Source organism: Cibotium barometz, chromosome 50 (assembly GCF_041138505.1).
Source record: "Cibotium barometz isolate CiBa-2024 chromosome 50, ASM4113850v1, whole genome shotgun sequence".
Classification (NCBI taxonomy): Eukaryota; Viridiplantae; Streptophyta; class Polypodiopsida; order Cyatheales; family Cibotiaceae; genus Cibotium; species Cibotium barometz.
Genome location: NC_141095.1, coordinates 27,856,528 through 27,878,138, shown reverse-complemented (window position 1 = coordinate 27,878,138; position 21,611 = coordinate 27,856,528). Strand labels below are relative to the sequence as shown.

General features: G+C 38.4%; 1 pseudogene; it reads right to left on the bottom strand.

The window, feature by feature from the left end:
• Positions 1-7,187: 7,187 nt before the first annotated feature.
• Positions 7,188-9,586, bottom strand: LOC147610000 (small COPII coat GTPase SAR1A pseudogene; annotated as a pseudogene).
• Positions 9,587-21,611: the final 12,025 nt, after the last annotated feature.

Below are 21,611 nucleotides of genomic sequence, written 5' to 3'. Positions count from 1 at the left end.
TGGGGATTAGAAGATTGCATAAAAGATGGAATTGAAGAGGTAGAGGTTAAAGGGGATTCACAATTGGTCATCTGACAAATGAAAGGAGAGTATAAGGCAAGGAGTCCTAATCTCCAAGAATTGTATAAAAGGGCAATGGAGTTGAAAGAAGCTTTTGAGTTTTGTAAATTTGTGCATGGGGATTAGATTTTGTGGGCCCACTTCCTCGTTCCTCACATGGGAAGTATTACATATTGGTGGCCACAGATTATGCAACAAGGTGGGCAGAAGCAAAGGCAATGGTCAATATGGCTGTGGCATCCTTTCTCAGGGAATACATATGCGCCCGATTTGGGTGTCCATTGGAAATCCTTACAGATGGGGGGAGGTCTTTCAGGAATGACTTGATTGAAGCTTTGGTGCAGAAATTAAAAATAAAGCATGCTATGTCAACTCCCTATTATCCCCAATGTAATGGTTTAGTAGAAAAAACTAATGGACTGCTTTGTGGATCTTTGTCTAAGCTAGTGGATACTATGAAGAGAAAGTGGGATGTGCATTTGCCAGAGGTCCTATGGGCCTATAGGACAACTCACAAACTCTCTCTTGGTTTCATACCTTTTCAGTTAGTTTATGGAATGGAGGCTATTTTGCCAATAGAATTGGAAATCACAAGCCTTCGCACATCTTTTGCACGCTTGAATAATGAAGAAGAAACACATGCCCAACGCCTAGCACAACTGGAGATCTTGGATGAGAGGCGACTTCAGGCACTTCAAAATTGGAGGCTGCACAACAACGGCGCAAGGCAAGGCATGACACTCTCACAAAGAAGAAGAAGAAGCCAGAACTCAAGCAAGGAAGCTTAGTCATGAGGTATGATGGCCGTGTGGAGAAACGGCTAGATAAGAAGCTTCTTCGACGCTGGGAAGGCCCCTTCAGGATAAAGCAAAAGTTCAAAAATAACACCTATCTTCTCTAGAGGATGCAAGTGGACAGGAGGTTCCTAGATGTGCCAATGAGTACCGACTGAAGATATTCTACCCTCGAGCACCATGGCCAGCAGACCCACCAGACAAGCATGGAGGATCTGCTGGGGGGGAAAGATGTGACGTGAAAAATTGATATCTTTCATTGTCAATTTTGTGCATATTTTGATGGTTTCTCAATGGTAATAAGGTGGAAGCTTGTCCAAGAAGATTGCGGCGCCCACAATGGAATAACGGCGTGGTGATGCGGCGGCTTGGCGGCTACCCCGAGAACAACATTCTATCTTCAAATATAATGGTTTTACTTGATTTAGGGTGCACACATTGTAAATGCCACAAGTATGCTTGATAAATACTTTGGTATGGTAGATAGGCTAGTGATGTGGAAACTAAAAGTGGGCCTTCATGCTCACATGGATTTTAATTGAATTATTAATATGGTATTCACCATAAGGCTACAAGTTGGGGAGTGTGGAAGGCATGTGGAGGAGTGTGTGTAGGTGCATAATTGGGAAAGATTCTTCTAGAATGCCTACATGGAAGAGGAGAATTCTGCCATGTGTAAGTAGGGTCTCCACCTACATGCCACTTAGGCTTGGCTATTATCTTATCACACTCTCAAAGTCAAAAAGTCTTCAATTTAATAATCAATAGAAGACTTAGCCTAAGAGGACAATTGATAGTGACATCTACCCTTATGTCACTGAAGGGTTGAAGATTTTTATGTTGTAATTTGTAACAATGGAAGGGAGGGTGATTCTCCACCTATAAAAGGAGCCCTCCTCTCCCTTTCAAATCAAGGAATGAGCCTCCTCAATTGAGCATTTTGTGTCATTGCCATTCTCTTATCTTCAAGCCCTTATTCAAACACTCTCTTTACATGTGAATTGTCTCATTTAGCATTAGCTCCTCTCATGCTTAACCCAATTTTGGACCTCTTTGATGATTCATGATAAGTGGGATAAGGAGTTATTATCTTGGCGGGCCTGTGACTTCTCAAGGTAGCCCTTGCCTTATTGCCGCCCTCCTTTGGAGGTACCAATGGTTTTAGCGGTAATGAGCATGTGGAAAGACTTTGGAAACCATAGGTAAATCTTTACGATTGTCCGCTGAGCAATGTTAACCCTTACCTTCTAGCTTGAATCATGAAGGAGATGAGAAGCAAGAGGCTATGTGAAAATTGAGGTTTCATGCAAAGAGAGGGAAGTGCAGTTTTGTGGTCCAATATTCAAATTTGAATCGGTAATTACTCATCACTCGGGTGTTGGTTTCTTAAATTGATCATATGTCTAGGAAGCTCTTTCTATGCTCTTTCCACTCATATAACTAATTTCCTAATCCCTTACTTCATTGATGATTAGAATTTCTCCCAAAGTTGCTAATTTTTAGGCGAATTTTGGCAGTTTTATAGTCTTGTAGTAAATGCTCATAACTTTTCGCTCGGTTGTCCGTTTTTGAAAGTTTTTATATGGGCACGAAGCTCTCTTCAAGCTCTACGCATCTATCTAATCCTCTCTTGCACAGCCTATATGGATTTAAAATTGCAATTCTCTGTGTATCTCTGTTTTTATAGAATTTTTGCAGTTTTATAGTCTTGTAGTAAAATGCTCATAACTTTTCGCTCGGTTGCCCGTTTTTGAAAGTTTTTATATAGACGCGAAGCTCTCTTCAAGCTCTACGCATCTATATAATCCTCTCTTACACAGCCTATATGGATTTAAAACTGCAATTCTCTGTGTTTCTCTATTTTTTTTAACTTTTGGCCATTCTTTCTTCTTAATAATGATTAATTCCTCTTAATCTCTTATCAAAGGCCAATCCCATGTGTCTTATCCTCTTGTAAGTGATTGCTATATTCATTTACTTTAATATGTTCCGACCAAATCGTCCAATTCGAACGGATGAATCTTACCAATATTCTCCGTATGTTTCCGTTCACATAATCTTGAGTCGGAAGGTTTTCTTCCAACAAAGAATTGCCCTCTTATTTGGAGCTGCAAGACTAGCTGAAATTCTTGCTTCTCCGGAGCCTTTCATCTTTCCTTCCATGAATTATGATCTCACCTTTGATGTGTATATCTTTATCTTAATCTAGGGAGAGAAAGGGAGGTGAGGAGGCTGTGAGGTTTTATACAAGTGTGTTTTGATTCTGAGGAGTGACCGAAGTCCAAACCCCAACTTCGTGTCACAATACTACCAAAATCCAAACCATAAGAAGGCTTGTGCATATTACCAAAATCCAAACCGTAAGCTTATAACATTATGAATCACAAAACTAAAGCTACTAACCATGTACATACAACCCACAATATCCTTATATATTCATGTAATATCCAAATATACATGATGCACATAACACCAAAATGAGGTCCACAAACTCATAGGATGCTTATGCATATCTCACCAAATCGAAACAATGAGCTATCCATATATACACACATAACACCAAAATGAAAACCATAAGCACATCACACCAAATCCAAACCATAAGCTTATAAGCTTATGAATCACAAAACTAAATGTACTAAACCATGTACATACAACCCACAATATCCTTATATATTCATGTAATATCCAAATATACATGATGCACATAACACCAAAATGAGGTCCACAAGCTCATAGGATGCTTATGCAGGCAATTGTGGCCCTCCCACCACCTACCAATGTAAGGGAGGTAAGGAGGATTTTGGGTAAAACAAAGTATTACCAACGCTTTGTTGACATGTTCTCTGAAAAGATGTATCCTATAAATCTGTTAACAAAGAAGAATGTTTCTTTCCAATGGGGGCCCGATCAAATTCAATCTTTTTGTTTGCTCAAGGAATGCATGAGTCAAAGTCCGATTGTGCAGCCTCCTAGGTGGGGGGAGGACTTTTATGTGAACCCAAGTGTCTCATCACATTCAATGGGTGCTATACTCTTGCAAAAGGGAGAGCAAGGGCGTATGCAACCAGTGTATTATGTAAGCCGACAACTCACTGATGCCGAGGAGAGGTATGGTGAAATGGAGAAAGGTGGTTTGTCTCTTGTTTTTGCAGTAAAGAAGTTCCGATCATACTTGTTACCTCGCCCTTTTTTCTTCCTCACATCTCAACATTCTTTACAATTCTTGGTCCGCAAACCCAATCCTGCAGGAGGGAAGTTTGCAAAGTGGATTTGCGAGCTTCAAGAATTCTCTTTCACTTTTATTACAGAAAACACCACTAGGGCCTCTCTTGCAGATTTGCTTACCAGGAAGGAAGAGGAAGAAGAAACAGGAGCAAAGGAAGAGGTATATGAAGATTTAGAAACGCCACCAACTGCTTTCACTATGCATTTTGATGGAGCCTTTAGCCCTTCCAAGCAATGTGGGGCTGGGGGGATAGTTTTATTCGATCCAGAAGAAAAAGAGGTATGGGCCAAGGGTAGGGAATTTCCAAAGGCTATATCAAATAATGTGGCTGAGTATAATGCATTAATTTGGGGATTAGAAGATTGCATAAAAGATGGAATTGAAGAGGTAGAGGTTAAAGGGGATTCACAATTGGTCATCCGACAAATGAAAGGAGAGTATAAGGCAAGGAGTCCTAATCTCCAAGAATTGTATAAAAGGGCAATGGAGTTGAAAGAAGCTTTTGAGTTTTGTAAATTTGTGCATGTTAACAGGAAGGATAATCAAAAGGCTGATGAATTGGCTACTAAAACCTTGGCTTCTTTCAAAGTAGCTACTCTTGCATTAATGGATACAGGTTGGCCTGAGCTCCAAGATGTTCAACACTATTTAGATACAGGATACTTCCCTCCTGGATTGAATCCTCAACAGAAGCAAAGGCTTACCAGGAAAGCTCATCCTTACACAGTTCTAGGGGATGTTCTTTACAAGCAAGGTAAGGATAAGATCCTTAGGAGGGTAGTGAGCCTGGAAGAATCTAAAAGGATTATGGAATTATGTCATGAATGTTCAGGTCACTTTGCCTCAGCCAGCACAACTCGGAGGATCCTTAACACAGGGTATTATTGGCCTCGACTCAGCAAAGATGTCCATGAGTGGTGCAGAAGCTGTGAAGTATGCCAGGCATATGGGCATAAGCAATTGGTTCCCGGACCCTTAAACCCTATCCCAGCATATGGTCCATTTGAAAGGTGGGGATTAGATTTTGTGGGCCCACTTCCTCGTTCCTCACCAAAATATTCATGTACATATAGCCCACAATATTCTTATATATTCATGTAATAGGAAGCCCACCAAAATGACTAATCAAAAATTGAGCTCACAAGCTCATAGGTTTCTTATGAGGTCCAAAATATCGATGTATCAAAAAATCCTTATATATCCATGTATACACGATCACTCAACTTGACTAATCACAAATTGAGCTATCCATATGTACATGATACGTATAACACCAAAATGAAATCCAAATCCAAACCATGAGCTATCCATATATACACGATGTGCATAACACAAAAATGAGAACCATAAGCTCATAGCAAGCTTATGAATATCACACCAAATCCAAACCATAAGCTTATAAGCTTTTGTAAAACAAAAAACATCCATGTAATATAGTTGTATGTTAAAATAGGATAAATTTCACTCATCTTTTGGGTCACATGGAAGATCCATGAGGACATTGTGTGCAAGATATGGGTCTCCCTCAATGCAAAGACAATGGCGATGCAAGTCCTTGCATTGGCGTCCCAACTCTCCACATCTGGCAAAGACATCAATAACACAATCTCCAAGAACTGTGAAGGTACTGACAAGCCACCTATTAACCATAAAGATTATTGCTTTCATCAATCCTATAAAAGACCATTCATTTACATTCAAATAGATTGGTTTTGGACTTACTTGTATAAATGCTCTGTTCTTTCTGCACCCCCACGTATGTAAGAACCCCCCACCTTTGTTCGTTCAAAGGAGAGCCAATAGCTTGACTCATGCAACATACTACTTTTGGCATTAAATAGTGTCTTTGATATCTTGTCACCCACCTCCTCGATCCATCTTTGGGAGTGCATGCTTGCCTCGCCAAAATACCCCCCCATCAATAAGGTTCTCACCTAGAAGAAGATGTATTCATTACCTCATGGACTCAATCGAGAGTAGTAGTTCCTCATTAGTGGATTTCAAAGCAAGTAGTAGTTCCCCCTCTTTTCGTTTGTCCACCTCAATGAACTGGCACCTTACTCTCACATGACGATGATAATAGTGCTCATAAGCTACATGTAATGACAAAATCCCAAAGTCTTAATGAGTTTAAAAAATAAGAATTTTCAAGAATTAAAGAATTGGAAGGTCAGAGTGTTTTACCTTCATGAATTCGAGCAAACCATGCCTTAAACCTATGATTCCCATCCCAGACAAGAAATTTCTTGCCATTTAGATCCTCCCACTCACCATCCAACTCACTTTCAAATTGATCATTCACTAGATTCCATGTCGGTCCCCACTCCAGCCTATCAAGGTCTGTGTGAAGGAATTCATCACTCCCAGGCCTGTGCATAGAGACTAAGAATGGTGCTTGTGTAGACACATAGCCGTTGGCGTCAAAACCATCATGAAGGTCTCACTAGTTGCTGTATGAATTGGTATAAGCCTACACAATGGTAAAAGAGGTGGCTATGTCGCTCTCCGCACATGGAATTCCCCCAAAACATCTAGCAAAAATCCAATATATATTTCCTTTCGCAGCACTCTCGAATGAGGAGGAGCTCTCTCATTCTCCCCAACCTCCCTGCCTTGATCACTTGTCTCCCCTTCTGCTTCCACAATAGCACCATCTCCACCACCCCTTTCCACATGATGATGATCGTCACCCTAGGGTCGATCAAGCTCTCCCTCACCAAGAGCCCCTGTCTCAATGGTTATAGTAGGCTCGATCTCTGTCACATTCTCCCTATTTGTGAGAGGTGGCCTCCTTGCTCACGGTTCTACTTGAAGAGCTAGAGATCGAAGTCCATAGCTTTTTCTACCTACAACACAAAATGTCGATTACTCGAAAAATACATGCAAAATATGTGTATCATCTAAAACAATAGAAGGTTCTAAACAATCATGAATTTATTGGTGAAAAGCAACATGGATTTTCTACCATAGCTTTTGATGAGAGATCAATGTGGAGGTATATATTTATGGCAAATCGTATATAGCCCCACCACCCCTTTCCACGACACAGAGAGTCTTAGATCTCATATCGTATATACTTACAAAGAAACACATTGCCAGCAGCATCACTTTATGTATTGTGATAGCCACTTGAAACCATCACCATAAATCATCTTCCTAAACAATACTGCACATGAAAACTTCAGTAGGTCGGATATTCGTGTCACCAAGATTTTCTATCTTGTTCCCTAAGATTAAGAAAGGCACACGAGCTAAAGAATCATCTGAAAGGAGACCATCAAGTTCTTTCTCGGATTCAAAAAATATCTCTTTGTCAGTAGCCAGATGTATGTGGCCTTGTAGTCTAGATTGAAAAGGTAGCAGAGAAAGGACTTGGGTTAGTTCTTCATCTCTACACTATTAAATTCTTTGTTATCGATTGGCCTCCTATATCCTTTGCACTTTGGGAGAGGTCCTTGGGGAATCTCCTCTTGTACTCTCTCTTCTACTTCAAAAAATAGGCTAGTGGGATTAAAATTTCTATGCCCCTATGTGCCCACTACGGTGTGGTTCTTTGATCTATTTTGGGTGGGACCTTACCTCCTTCTTGTGACTTATTCCTTCCTTGGTTGTGATGGTTCCTCAAAAGCTTCATCATTTGATATGTTTCAGGTGAGACCTCACCTCCTTCTTGTGATTTGCTTCCTTCTTTAACTGTGATGATTTCTCAAAAGCTTTAGCATTTAAGTGTGGGAAATCAACCCCCCTAGGCTTGTCTTCTTTCTTTGCACGAGTTCCTTGGGAGGCTTCAACATTCTTTGGCTAGTCATCTGTAATGATGCTTGAGGGTGGCTCTTTGTCCCCTTCTTCTAAACCCTTACTGGCATCCTCAATATCCTTGTTGGCTCTCACACTGGCTCCTCGCTAGGGCTCAACCTACTTGACTTCCCATGCTTTTCTATGCAATCTTGCCTATGTAGCTCATCAATAAAATCAAGAGTCTCATCACCCTCTATCTTATCAAAAGTAGGGTAGGCCACTTGCACTGCCTTCTTCTCTTTGATTTGGGCCACGATACGGTGGTAAAGGATTACGATGCTAATTAGGTCATAAATGGTAGTGAAATAGACTAGCTTTTAGAGAGCTCTATATGTTGCTCGCATGTTTGCAAGTCCTTCTTTGTTAATCCATGTCTTTACGTGATCCATCATGGCATCCACCATGGCAGTAGATCATGATCTACAAAATGATTTTCATTTAGGATAATTACTCCTACATCAATCTCTATATATGGATTCTTCCATATGGCACACCATGCATGGTCGTTCAAAACTATGGGATGCATCCTTTTTGCTAGTTTTTCCAAGCAGATGTCTCCCTTAAAAGTCATCATGTTTGATGCATGTACTCCACTACTACTAGCAACTTTCTATAGACTCATGTGGCTAGATCACCTACATCACGAAAGAAAAAAGGGGGCTCATGATCCCCCCTGATGATCTGTGCTAGTGCAAATCATCAAGGGGGCTCATGAGCCCCCTTTTTTTGTGGAGTACAACAGAAGAGAAGGGATTCTGGGGGTCATTCTGGGGGAGTACACCAAAAGAGAAGGGAGAAAAAAGGGGGCTCCTACAGCCCCCTTTTTTATGTGGAGGAAAGAAATTAAGGCTCTCATTAAGGCTCTTAGAAAGTAATTACAAACTCAAGTAACCCACAATGTGTACCAGGTTACTGCCTTTGTGAGTTTGAGTTTGAGATCATCAACCCTGGGCAATCTCGCCAAAAGCTCTCATGATCCTTTCTGATATTCCACAGTACTTCAGCAGCTATTAGGTCGGCCTTTCCTCAAGTTTGGCCGATCACGCCCAATGACTACAAGCTGTATGAGAGCACCTAAGTGAAGCGACCACCCCCCAACTAAGTATAGATGAGAAACACCCAACCACCCATTATGTGCTAGCTAAACTAGAAGGAAAAGCCCCAACTAAGTATAAATGACAAGCGCTAAGCAACTCCTCTCTCTATTAGTCACCGTTTGTGAAGGGTCTACATGCCTTGTGATTGAGGGCGGTGGCCTTTGTATCTCAAAGGTCCACCCCCTCAATATTCAAAATAAAGGGCCAGCTAGCCATGGTCTAAACCTCCAAGTATTAGAAGCCCTTCACATGGTTTAACACATGCAACAATCTCCAATCCTCATGAAATTTGACACAACAAGCCCCCTTTTTTTGTGGAGGAAAGGATTTTTGTATCATTTCAATGGTTGCCTTTTTCTAGAAAGACTCGCAGGCTCTCAATGCAATGGGTTTTGAGTGATTATGGGGGAGTACAATAGCTTGAAACCAGGGAAGAAACTTTCATTCTAGCCAACGGAGAAGAGAAGGGAAAAGAAACGAGGAGATGAAAAAAGGGGGATCCTAGAGCCCCCTGATGATCTGCGAAAGAAAAAAGGAGGCTCCTAGAGCTTTTTTGTGGAGGAAATTATTCTTACCTGAAACCCTGTAGATTGCCAGCCCAAGTCCATCAGAACAGAAGTTGTTGTAGATTGCTAGCCCGAGTCCATCACCTGCTTGCACAAACACGGCTTGGTCTGCTTGAGCGAACACGTCTTGTTCACCTTCTTGTGAAAAAGCTAGGGTTTCTCTTGGCCTTGAAAATTATGAGCTGAAAGTATGGCCTTGAAAATATGAGATGAGATGGACTGAAAAGCTAGGGTCTTCTTTCCCGGACATGGACTGAAAATTATGAGATGAGATGAGATGGAATGAAAATTATGAGATGAGATGGTCGGTTGTCTTCTTTTTTGGAGTCGGGTTGCTGAATAACCTCACGACTAGCTAAAATAGTATTTTAATGCTAATAAAACCACGTGTTCACACTGTACCTTCTATACTAATAATAATTGTAATAAAACCCGAGAGAGGGAGAGTCCACGATAGAGAGAGTCCTAGAATTGTAAATATTAATTGTCCTGCTTCATGAGAGAGAGAGAGAGAGAGAGAGAGAGAGAGAGAGAGAGAGAGACAGAGATTATTAATGTATTTATTATTAATCTATAGCCTAAATATGAAATAAAACCTTGGAAGGACTTTAAATACTCATTTGGCTCGTGCAAGTAAAAATACTCATGGCTCTTAAACCCTTGGAGGAATTTTGCAAGTTGATTAATTTTGTAAGCACGTTATAAATAATCAGATTTTGCAAGATATGGTCATTAGTTGTTCTTTTGGTTGTGTCATTAGTTATTATTTTCTTTTTTGGCAATGTCGTCAGTCATTAATTTTCTATTTTGGTAGTTGCATCAGTTATGAGCAGATGTAAACTATTCTTTAGAATTGAGGTCTTTAAAAATATTAGTTAGAATTGATGTTGATTTACCTTTGCATTGGAGCTAATGTTAATATTAATATATTAATATTTATGATGTACTATAGAAAATTAATATTTTAAAAAAATTAATATAAAAAAAATCTAATACTAATAGAAAAATATTATTATTTTAGTTATTAATCTTGAATGTCTTAAATATTCTGACATTATATAATGTGCATATAAAACGTGTTTTTAAAGCTAAATTAATGGCATTCTATCAAACTATTTTGCAAGCTTCTACACTTTCTTCAATTGCATCCAAACCTTTGCATAGTATGGAGGCCTTGATTGAGTTTCATTCTAATAAACCATTGGTTTCCAAGTATGTCTCTTTGCAGAATGGTAAACTCATTGTTAGTCAGGTATATTTGGAAAAATCTCTTCCCAATGGTTATCAAATGTCAAGTTTCAATGCTGTGTTGGATGAAGATGAGGACACAACTATGCATGTTTTGATGGTAGGACAAAGTGATATTGAAGGTAACCTCCATTTTGTTCTTGATGCTACCTTGTCCAAGAAGTATGTTGTTATTGGTAGGCAGTCAAAGGAAGCTAGCACTTCGAAAACCCCTAATGTTGTGGATTTAGAGAGTCCCTCAAAAAACCACAGTAAGTCTCCTTGTCACCAAAATTCTCCTAGTGGGAACGAACAAAAAAGTATAGTACCTGTGATTTTGAATCACAACAAAAGTAGCATCCTTAAAACTCATTTATCTAGCATTGGTAAATGCTTGAAGGTGTCAAAGCTACCACATCATTATAATGGGAATCTCATTTTTGAGTTTCCCGCTACAATGGGAAAGGTGAAGTCCACATATGGAATGGAGAAAAAGTATGATGGGCATTTGTGGACTAGATCAGCCACTTCAAACATGTCTATTGACTGCACTGTCAGAGTTAGCTATTGTGTTGGATCACTACAATGTCACAGAATAACATGCCCTTTCTTTTTAAACAATAAGCAATACAACTCAACATTTTTCAAAGGTATAGTACAGAGAAAACCAGTCTTGGGTCTCATGAGAGATGATGGGAAGATGTGGATTGTTTGTCATTATTGTAAGAAACCTTCATATTGTATGGCCACATGCAATTGTTGTGTTTAATATGTTTTTCCCAATGATGTCTCTCTTACAAGGTTAATGATACATATTGGGGAGCATAAGCATCCAATGCAGCTATGAACATTAAGAAGCAAGATAGATAAGACACGGCATCTTGTTGCTAAAGTTTTGGATATAGACAAAAATGCTCAACCAAGGAAGATCCAAATATGATAGTAGCCAAGGAGTTGATCATGAATTCTCTGATGCAGGACTTGGAAGAGGACCAGTCTATACCATCAACCCAAGTTGGAGATGCATAGCTTTCAAATTTCTTAGAGGAGTTAATTTCCCTAGTTGAAAGTCAAAGGTATGCACCATCATTGTTTCTACTTATTGTTTTGTTTGATAAGAGATCATGATAAAAAATCTTTACTATTATAGGTTTCAAAGAATTGTCTCACAAGAGAAATCAACCAAAATGCCTGCTGGAGAAGGAATGGACAGCCTTCTATTATTGTAAAGAAGATCCATGTACTCATTCTTCCATGGAAGTAGATTTCCTGGTCAAGGGTATGAAGAGGATAGTTGTTTTCTATTCAAAATGCCAACAAAGGGGTCTGCATATGCGATTGATTTGGTCAATCGCATGAGAGGCGCATAGGCAATGGTGACTTAAGATGGTCATGGATTTAATTTGACCACACACAGGGTGAATAATTGGTGTAATATGGCATGTCATGTTTATGACCCAAGGTAAATATGGGGTTCAAAAATGTCATGTTTATGACCCAAGGTAAATATGGGGTTCAAAAATGTCTACTAATTTTTCATGTCATGTGACATCTCATGTCTTATCATTGTATGAATCCTTTCAATGTGCAAGTGACAACTCACTGTGTGTGAGATGAAAGAAGAGGACACAAAAAGCCAAGTTTATTTTGTAAGATGTTGAATCAAGCAATAATGGATTGTGGCCATGATGAAGCAGATTTTTATGGCTTTATGGGGCAGATGAGGCTCAAGCTAATTGGAGGGCATTACATCAAGTCTTCAACGGGGGCCCTGATAACAAAATGGAGGATCGTGAACATTCATGTCTATTTCATTGGAAGCAAAGCTTGCAAACAAGAGCATATTACCCGTAAGATTCCTTCCTCCATCTTTTGAGGTGTGCAAGTGTAAGAACCTCCCCTTCTGATCTCATAATTATTACCCTCTGAAATAAAAGAAAGATCATGTTTTACCCTGTTTTGGCATAGAGAGAGAAAATGTCTAGAGGAAGGTAATTCAAAATTGAGATATTTTTGGATATAAAAATCCTTCTAATGTCTAAAATGGTTTCCCCTGAAATAGAAATTCAAAAAGAACTTTCCAATGTGCAATTGGAATTAATTGAAAATAGGTATAAAGGACCTTAGCCTAAGGGTCTAGATTTTTAGAAATTTTTGGATTATGGTCCAATTAAGATTCTTATGGACCAATAAAATTAATCCAAATGTAGGGAGGAGATAAATTGAAGAATAAAAGAAAAACCCCCCAAAATGAGTAAATGCTCACATAAGATGAAGAGTGGACTAAGGACCAAAGAAAACAATTAAAAAACTGAATGTTGACACCTCAGTGTAGGGATCTCCCCTCATGAAGTAGGCACCTTTTTCTCATCATTAACCCCAATTTTTAATCAATAAAATGAGATATTTTCATCTCTCCTCTCTCCTATTTCAAAACTAGATCCAAAAAGTAAGCTGAACTGACCCAAAAATGGTCAAAAATTGACCAAACTGATCTGGAAAATTCTAGAACCAGTTTGCTTGGTTAGAGGCTCACTTTTTCCTATGAATAGAAGCCTTAAAGGAATTTTTTAATTATAAAAACGTTATTCTTACAAAAATTAGTTTTGCATAAATAGATGCATAAAGAAATTCTTTTTATTTTAAAAGTATTATTCCTATTCAAATTGATTTTATGCATAAATAGATGATTAAAAGGATTTTTTTTCATAAAAGTGTTATTCCCACACTGAAGTTAATTCTTATGCATAAATAGATGCATAAAGCATTTTTATATCAAAATTAAAATTCTCTTAAATTCTATGTTTAAATTCTATGAGTAATTGATAAATGAATGATTAAATACTCTAAGAGAGAAAATTCTATCGTTTTATATTCACACGGATTGTAAAAAGAGAATTCAGGAAATCTATCAAGTTCAAAATATTTAGATAAATGATTAATCTATTCCTCATTAGAATTTGTAATTAATTTAGAAATCAGTTAAGTGAATATTCAAAGAAAGAAATTCAGTAAAATAGTAACTGAATTAACAAACCTTTTCGAGAAAGAAATTCAGTAAAATCAGTTAAGTGAATATTCAAAGAAAGAAATTCAATAAAATAGTAACTGAATTATCAAACCTTTTCAAGAAAGATAAATCAAGAAAAATCTTATCCGACTCGAACCTTGAATCAGACTATGACCAAGACCAAACTCTTTCGTCAGTTTTGAGGAAAGAAGGTGTGACCAGTTTAGAAAAATACACTAAAATCTCTCGCCAATTCTGAAACTAAGTTTGAGACCCTTTGAATTGATCTGTGGATCAAGGTTATAGAATTCGAGGAATTCTGGTATGAAATTCAGAATTCCGATGAAGAAGTTTTGGAGATACTGATTCAAGAAATACTATTTGTATTCAAAAGAAAATCAAACTAAAAACTTGCATAGAAATGAGATGCGATGTGAATGAATGGATGGATGTAATGTGATGTGAATCAGATAGATGTGAAAGAATGGATGGATGTGGATGTGTATGTGATGAAAATGGATGTAAATGTGCATGTGAAGAATGGATATGGGTGTGTATGTGAAGAATGGATGTGAATGTGTATGTGAAGAATGGATATGGATGTGTATGTGAAGAATGGATGTGAATGTGTATGTGAAGAATGGATATGGATGTGTATGTGAAGAATGGATGTGGATGTGTATGTGAAAGAATGGATGTGGATGTATGTGAAAGAATGGATGTGGATGTGTATGTGAAAGAATGTGATGTGATGTAAAGAGATGTGATGTGACATGAATATATGTGGATGTGAAGTGATAGATATGAAGGTATGGATAGATGTGAGTAGTCGTACATGTGAACAATTGGATGGATGTGGATGAATGAGATGAGATGTGTATGAAAGAGATATGATGTGGATAGAAGTGATATGATATAATGTAGATAGAATGTATGTGATGGGATGGTTATGAGAATGAATGTGGTGGATATGAATGAATGAATGTGATGGATATGAATGAATGTGATGTGATGGATGTAAATGGATGTGATAGACATGAATAGATATGATGTGATGTGAATCGGGATGTGAATGAATGAGATGTGATGTCATGTGAATCGGGATGTGAGTGAATGAGATGTGATGTAAATTGGGATAGATGTTATATGTGATGTGAATGAATATGATGTGATGAGATGTGGATAAGGGTAGATGTTATATGTGATGTGAATGAATATGATGTGATGAGATGTGGATAGGGGTAGATGCGAGTGGATGAGATCTGGTGCGGATAAATGAGGAAAGATGTGATGAGATAGAAAATGATGTGATGAGAATGGGAATACATATGAAATAAATGAGGATTGATGTGGAACAATGCGGAAAGACGAGAGTTCGTTATAGAAACTGTATTTATGACCTATTTTTAAATGAGTGTTTTATGTCAAAAATGCTAGGGAAGCATTTTGACCGTCTTATGAATGAGGTCGTGGAGACCTAATCTGATAAAGTTGCAACAGCTGACGGAGAGTCAACGGAGGATGTCTCGCGTAGCAAGGTCTCGGTCGAGGTCTTGACCAGCCTCAGTTCGATTTAAATGGTGAGATTCCGGTACGGTGGATGAGGGACTAAGGAAGCAGCCTATGAGTGAAGCGCTAGGTGTACTGCAAAGGATCCTAGAGGGTGCTGACCATACGATGCTTTGGCTCTGAGTCGCCAAAGATACCCACACATACGTCATGGAAGATATTGGAACAAGGAGTAAGAATTGTTTTCTGAATTCGGGCATGGTTCTGGTTGATTGACCTTGCTGGTCCTCAACGGATGAGTCCATGGCTCTTTTATATGGATCTGTTGGTTGATCTTGTTGATCTTCGACAGAGATTCCATTTTGATTTTTATAAGTGAATATATTACCGGGTACTATAAGCTAGGAACTATTGAAAAGGCCCCTAAGTGGACAGGTGGTGAGCGTTCCGGTTGCCAATAATGCCATAAGTACACCGATGAAGGAAAAATTAGAAATTAGGATTCAACCAGATTAATTTTGGAGGATTATGATAAGAGATACTATAGTTTCATTAAAAGATTCGGTTTTAAAGATAGCTGAATCTGTGAGAAAGGCAGCTGAATCTGTGAGAAAGGCAATTTCATAAGAGATACTACAGTTTCATTAAAAGATTCGGTTTTAAAGACAGCTGAATCTGTGAGAAAGGCAATTTCATATTGGGTGTGTAAGTGGTGTGACTAGTTTTAAGTTTGCATGAATATTTGGCTAGGGGGCCTAGGAACTCTTTTCCCTGGTACCTAGGACAAAACTTAACCAAATTCTTAAATGGATCCCATCACTACAGTGGTTGGACGGTTTGCTAACCCATGGGACTAGATAGGGTTAGGTTGGACTGATGGATCCCTAATATGAGACTCAATTCTGTTATGGTACGATAGATGAAGTAAATCCCGGATAAAAATTGTTCTATGGAAAAGAATCAACGACTGTGCCTCTCAATGTGAGGAAAAAAGTGTTGGTCTCTATGATCCAAGTGTAAGTCTTTTCCTTGATTTGACTATGGAAACTTACGGGTTCGGTTAGATCAGTTCAGTTAGTTAAGACTCGTGACTACGTTAGAGTAAAAATATCCTGGAGGAATTGCCCGTGCTTTCCGAGCAAGGGAAGTTTTTCCAGGTTCGGTTTTGGAAGAACCGATGGATTAGTCTTTTGTCTGGGTATCTGTGGGCGAGGCCCCGAGTGAGGGACCCTGCCCCGCGCAAGAAGTGCTACTTCCGCTGCTAGCACCCTTGAATTCGTTGCGCGGAGGGGACATGGATCCTTCAATTACAATGTGTGATGCATGGAGAAATTATAAAAATAGAGAAGAAGAATTGAAGCAGAGCAGATTGATTCGAAGTTGGTGGAGAGATAGAGTAGTTAAAGATTATCAAGTTCCTTCCATGGATATATGAATGTCTTGGGGCGGGAAGTCCGTATTGCACATTGGGGTAACTTAATGATAGCAGTATGTTATACAAATTAGCTCATACTATTTGTTCAGTACTAAGGGTTATGTTTAATGATGTCACGCATTTGTATGATACAAATTTCTTGCTTCATTACTAAAAATTAATTCAAAAGTTTTGGTGTGTGAAAATTTTAGGTTCAAAAGAGTCCAATAGAGAAACCAAACATGCCAAGAACAAATCTGGTTAAAGTATGCATGGTAGTTGGGTTGCTGGTGAGGGATACAAACACAAGATAAACCTGTACGATGCATGTGTATCAAATATGGCACATTCCCTTCTCCAAAGTACAAAGCAATATGCATACATGGTTGGTAGACATGTGGGAGATGGACCAAGTTTAGCAACTAGGAACTCACCCTTAGCTCCTTAAGTTGCATGTGTCATTCATAGTGCTGTTATTGCTACTAGGACACCAATGTATGAAAAAGAGCAGCCCCTACATGGAGATAAAGAAACGGTGGAACGTAAGCGGAGTTCCAATGGAGTGATTGATGTGGAGGATAGAAAACATCCTAGACCTAGCAGTGCCAAGGCACAACTAATGTGGTTCTGTAATGATGATGACACCCACACATGGCACCCAGACAACAACATCATTCATAAGCCTCAGTGGCCTATGGACATTGGGATTAAAATCACTAAAGTTGAAGCTGACATGCTAGAAGCAGCTTGGTTTTGTCTTAAAAGAGCAGGGAATGCAGTAGGCACACATGAGGAAGTCTAAAAACATGGAGCAAGGAATGCAGTAGGCACACATGAGGAAGAAGTCCAAAAACATAGAGCAAGGAACACAGTAGGCACGCATGAGGAAGAAGTCCAAAAACATGGAGGTGCAAGTAATGTGTGAAGGCCCAAATGGAGACATGGGATCTCACAAGAGGCAAGCAAGAGGATTTCTAGTGCTCTTTCAATGGAGGTTATTTACATTGAAGAGGATATGGCATTATCCCACAACAACATTCAGTCTTTCACATGATGACTAGTACCTTAGAGACAACATATGATGTTCATGTAACTACTGAGCCAAAATGCACTTGCCCTGACTTCCAAAAGAGGAAGCAAGGGAACAAGTCATATCTTGCTTTACAAGCACATCTATTATGCGTTTTTGTGTGTTATTGGTCTACATCAGAATGAGAACATTTTCATGCATCAACCAATCCTTTCTAGTACATATCTATATGCTGCTTTGAGTCGTACTAGAACTCTTGCCTAAGGTATTGGTGTTAGATCTCTTGGAAATTATCATGGACCTTTTGACTTTTAACTATGGCTATGTATCTATGGGCCTTTTTGACTTTCACTGTACATGGGCCTTTTGACTTTTGACTTTCACTGTATGGGTCTTTTGTGTGTCGGTGTATATAGAGGCAACAACACTTCATAGAGGAATTTACATGCTAAACTGTAATACATGGGCCTTTCTACTTTTAGCCATGTAAATTGTTTGTCAATCTGTTTGTATTCATAACCATTGAGAACATTCAAATAAATTGCATGTATAAGCATGTAAATTGTGCAAGTCATGGGAAAATTATATTAGATAGTGAAAAAAGCTCGCAAAATCCTCTCAGATACCAAAAAAGCTTGCAAAAAAAATTCCCCATGTATATCAAGGTTGGTGTGATGAGGGTGTCAAAAAGCAAACCCTTCGTCCTGGGCTCCTGGAAATGTGCCTGGAAGCACTGCCGCTCAAGTAAGCTCAAGGCTGCATATCTCTGTCACTCTGGCTTGTGCTACGGGGCCCATGGTGAAGTGCAGGGCACTGAAAGTGACACCAAGGTAGACATAAGATGAGACAATCTCCACAAGGCACAAATTTTTTATAATCGCATTCTATGGTTTCAATCAAACACCAAACTATGTGGCTTTGCAATATCTACAGAGTGGAGGTAACCATCATCTTGGTCACCTAAGTCCTAGCCAACATTCTTATGTGTACACCGGCCACCCTTATGCAACTTTAAAAGTCTCAACTTAGAGCAAATCTAAAAACATTCTTCAACTTTACAAATCAAATTATAACTTCAACAAGATTAAACAAAAACCATTCTTGGAGAGAATACTTGAATGTAAAGAGTGGTGGTTCCTTGTACTAGCTTACCTTGTGGAAAAATTAAGATAGGTAGCTTATTTACTAAGAAGAGAACTTCTTCTAGTTAAACTTAATTCTAAAAAAGTCTTCAAACCAATTACTTTACTCTTAAAAGAATTGACTTTTTCTCATCTTCTATTATGTATAAATTTAAGAAGAAATAATTCTTTCATAGGGATGAGCATTGATTGTGGGAGCTTTACTTTACTTATCTATTATATGTAGGTGCTTTACATGTATAGATAATGGATAAAGAAATTGATAAATAATAAGACTCACTTCAAGATGATTATTTAATCTTCCTAAGGCCACACAAATAAACCTAGAAACTATATCACTCACTAAAACTTGGATTTGGCCTATTGCACATACTCTGTCATTCTTATTACAAATTTGGAATTAATCGGGAAGAGTCATGGGGTAGCGAAATTCCCATGTCCCTTTTACAAATCTTTAATGTCCTAATAACATGCTTTTATCAAAAGAAAGAGTAACTCGTTCCTACTAACACCCATGTCCTAAATCAATATAACTTATGTAAGCATTCTTTTTATTATTAATCTACTATGTTAGCATGCACATGAACAAGGAGTACTTGTAAACTTCTCTTTATTAAAGTATGCAAGTATTACCTATCTTTAATATTGAGATATATTGAGCACAACTAATGTGATGGGCATAGATGATCTGCTTGGGGAGATAGGCCCCACACTTATGTCGCTGGCAAGTTGGCGCAAGTTATGGTTTATATGGCACCAGTGTGTGATAGACTATGTGACAATCACATTTGGACTGCTAGAGTCTGGCAAAGTCAGGCAAAGCACCAACTCACTAGGTCGAGCTTACACTAAAGAGAACCCTATTATGTTCTAGTTGAGTACTTTCACTTATAGCATATACTCTTAACTTTTGCATTATGTATGTTGAGATAAGAAAAAGAAGATATAATTAAAATTCAGCTATCCGTCTCTCTTGTGTGTGCTTGTCTACTCTCTTATGTGAGTATGTGAAGTAGAAGCTTGCGAGGACCTCAACCTCACTCTCTTCCTCAATTTCTTTATATGGTATTAGAGCTTAGTTAACAGTGAAGAGCTCAAGAGGCGAGCAAGGAAGTGATACTTGAGTAAGGGTAATCTCATCTCTTTCCCTTTCAATTTGAAGTTGTCTTCACAACAATAGGTAGCTGCAAGCTAAGGGTAGGTAACACAGTAACAAAAAACACATTTTACAATCTCAAATTGGCTTAACCTTCTAGATTGTAAAATGTGTTAACAACAAGAAGAAGCTAGAACCCCACTTCACAATAGGTGTAAACCTTTAAGGCTTGGCATGAGAGAGCTACTAAAGTGATGTATTCAATGTCTATCAGTGTGTCAAATGCGATGATAGGTCATATATGAGATGCATCAAAATTAAAGGAAGCATGTGATACCTTGGTGAAGTTGCATAGCACAAATAACAAGGCAAGAAAGATATAATTGAAACAAGAACTGCATAATGTGAAGAAGATTAATCTATGCATCAGTGATTATTCTCTCAAGGTTAAAGGGCTTGCAGATGCCCTAAGTTCTATTAGAGAACCAGTCTATGATGATGACTTGGTGTCACTCATCTTGAATGGATTCGGTAAAGAATATGACCAGTTTTGGACATCAATCCGAACTCAAGAGAATTGGCCAAACTTTTAGAATCTTATAGCCCCACTGATTACGGAGGAGATGAAATCAAAAACTAAATCATCTTTAAATAATGTACAAGAGCAGGTCTTCTAAGCTCACATGGGTAGAGGTAGAGGAACATCATCATTATCTAGAGGCCAAGGAGCAGGCCGTTATACTGAAAATAAGAAATCATGGACAGTAGTATAGGATTCAAATTAACAAATAGGTGAAATAGGCCGATCTAGAAGCAAGGAGATCCAAAGAGGCCTTGGTGGTGGATGACAAAGAAACGAAAAAATAGATAGTAGCATAAAATGCTATTATTATGGCAAAGTAGGACACATGGCAATGAGCTACTATGAAAAGAAAAATGACATAAAGAATGAAAAGTTATAACAAGGCAATTATATATCCTTGAGTAAATAAAGTAAGAAAAAAAGCGAGCAGTTGTTTGTGTTGCAACACATGCTCAATTCTATGACAAGGAATGCAATAAATACAAAAGATGTTTGGTGGATGTCTTTAACCAAATGACTAGTCATGGTGATATAGGGTGATTCATAAATATATAAAAAATGAAGAAATTAGGGTATGTTGAAACAAGTGATGATAATGTGCATCCTATTGTGCATGTTGGTAAAGTGCCATTACCTATGTAGTATGACAAAATGAGGTGCCTAGCAAATGTACTTCATGTTTCAAATATCACTAAGAATCTAATTTTTATTGGACACATGGTTGAATAGGGTTTGTAGGTGAGGTTTAATCCTCAAGGATGTTTTTATGGAGGTTTAATTCTCAAGGATGTTTTATGAAAAATTCAACAATGATTGCTGCTTGTGTAGATGGCCAGGTTAATCCCCTCTTCATTTAGATTTTGGACCACATTTGTGTGCCCTTTTTAAACTATGGTGGATGGACTTTTTAGGGTCAATGTGGATAGCCAAGTGTGGATCTTGGGCACTTAGGTTTACGGTTGGAGGTGAACCCTCACTTTTTGTATTTAAAGGCCTTTTTTGGGAGAAAATAATAGGCTGGACAGCCATGTGATGCCACAAAGGAGGAGGACAAGA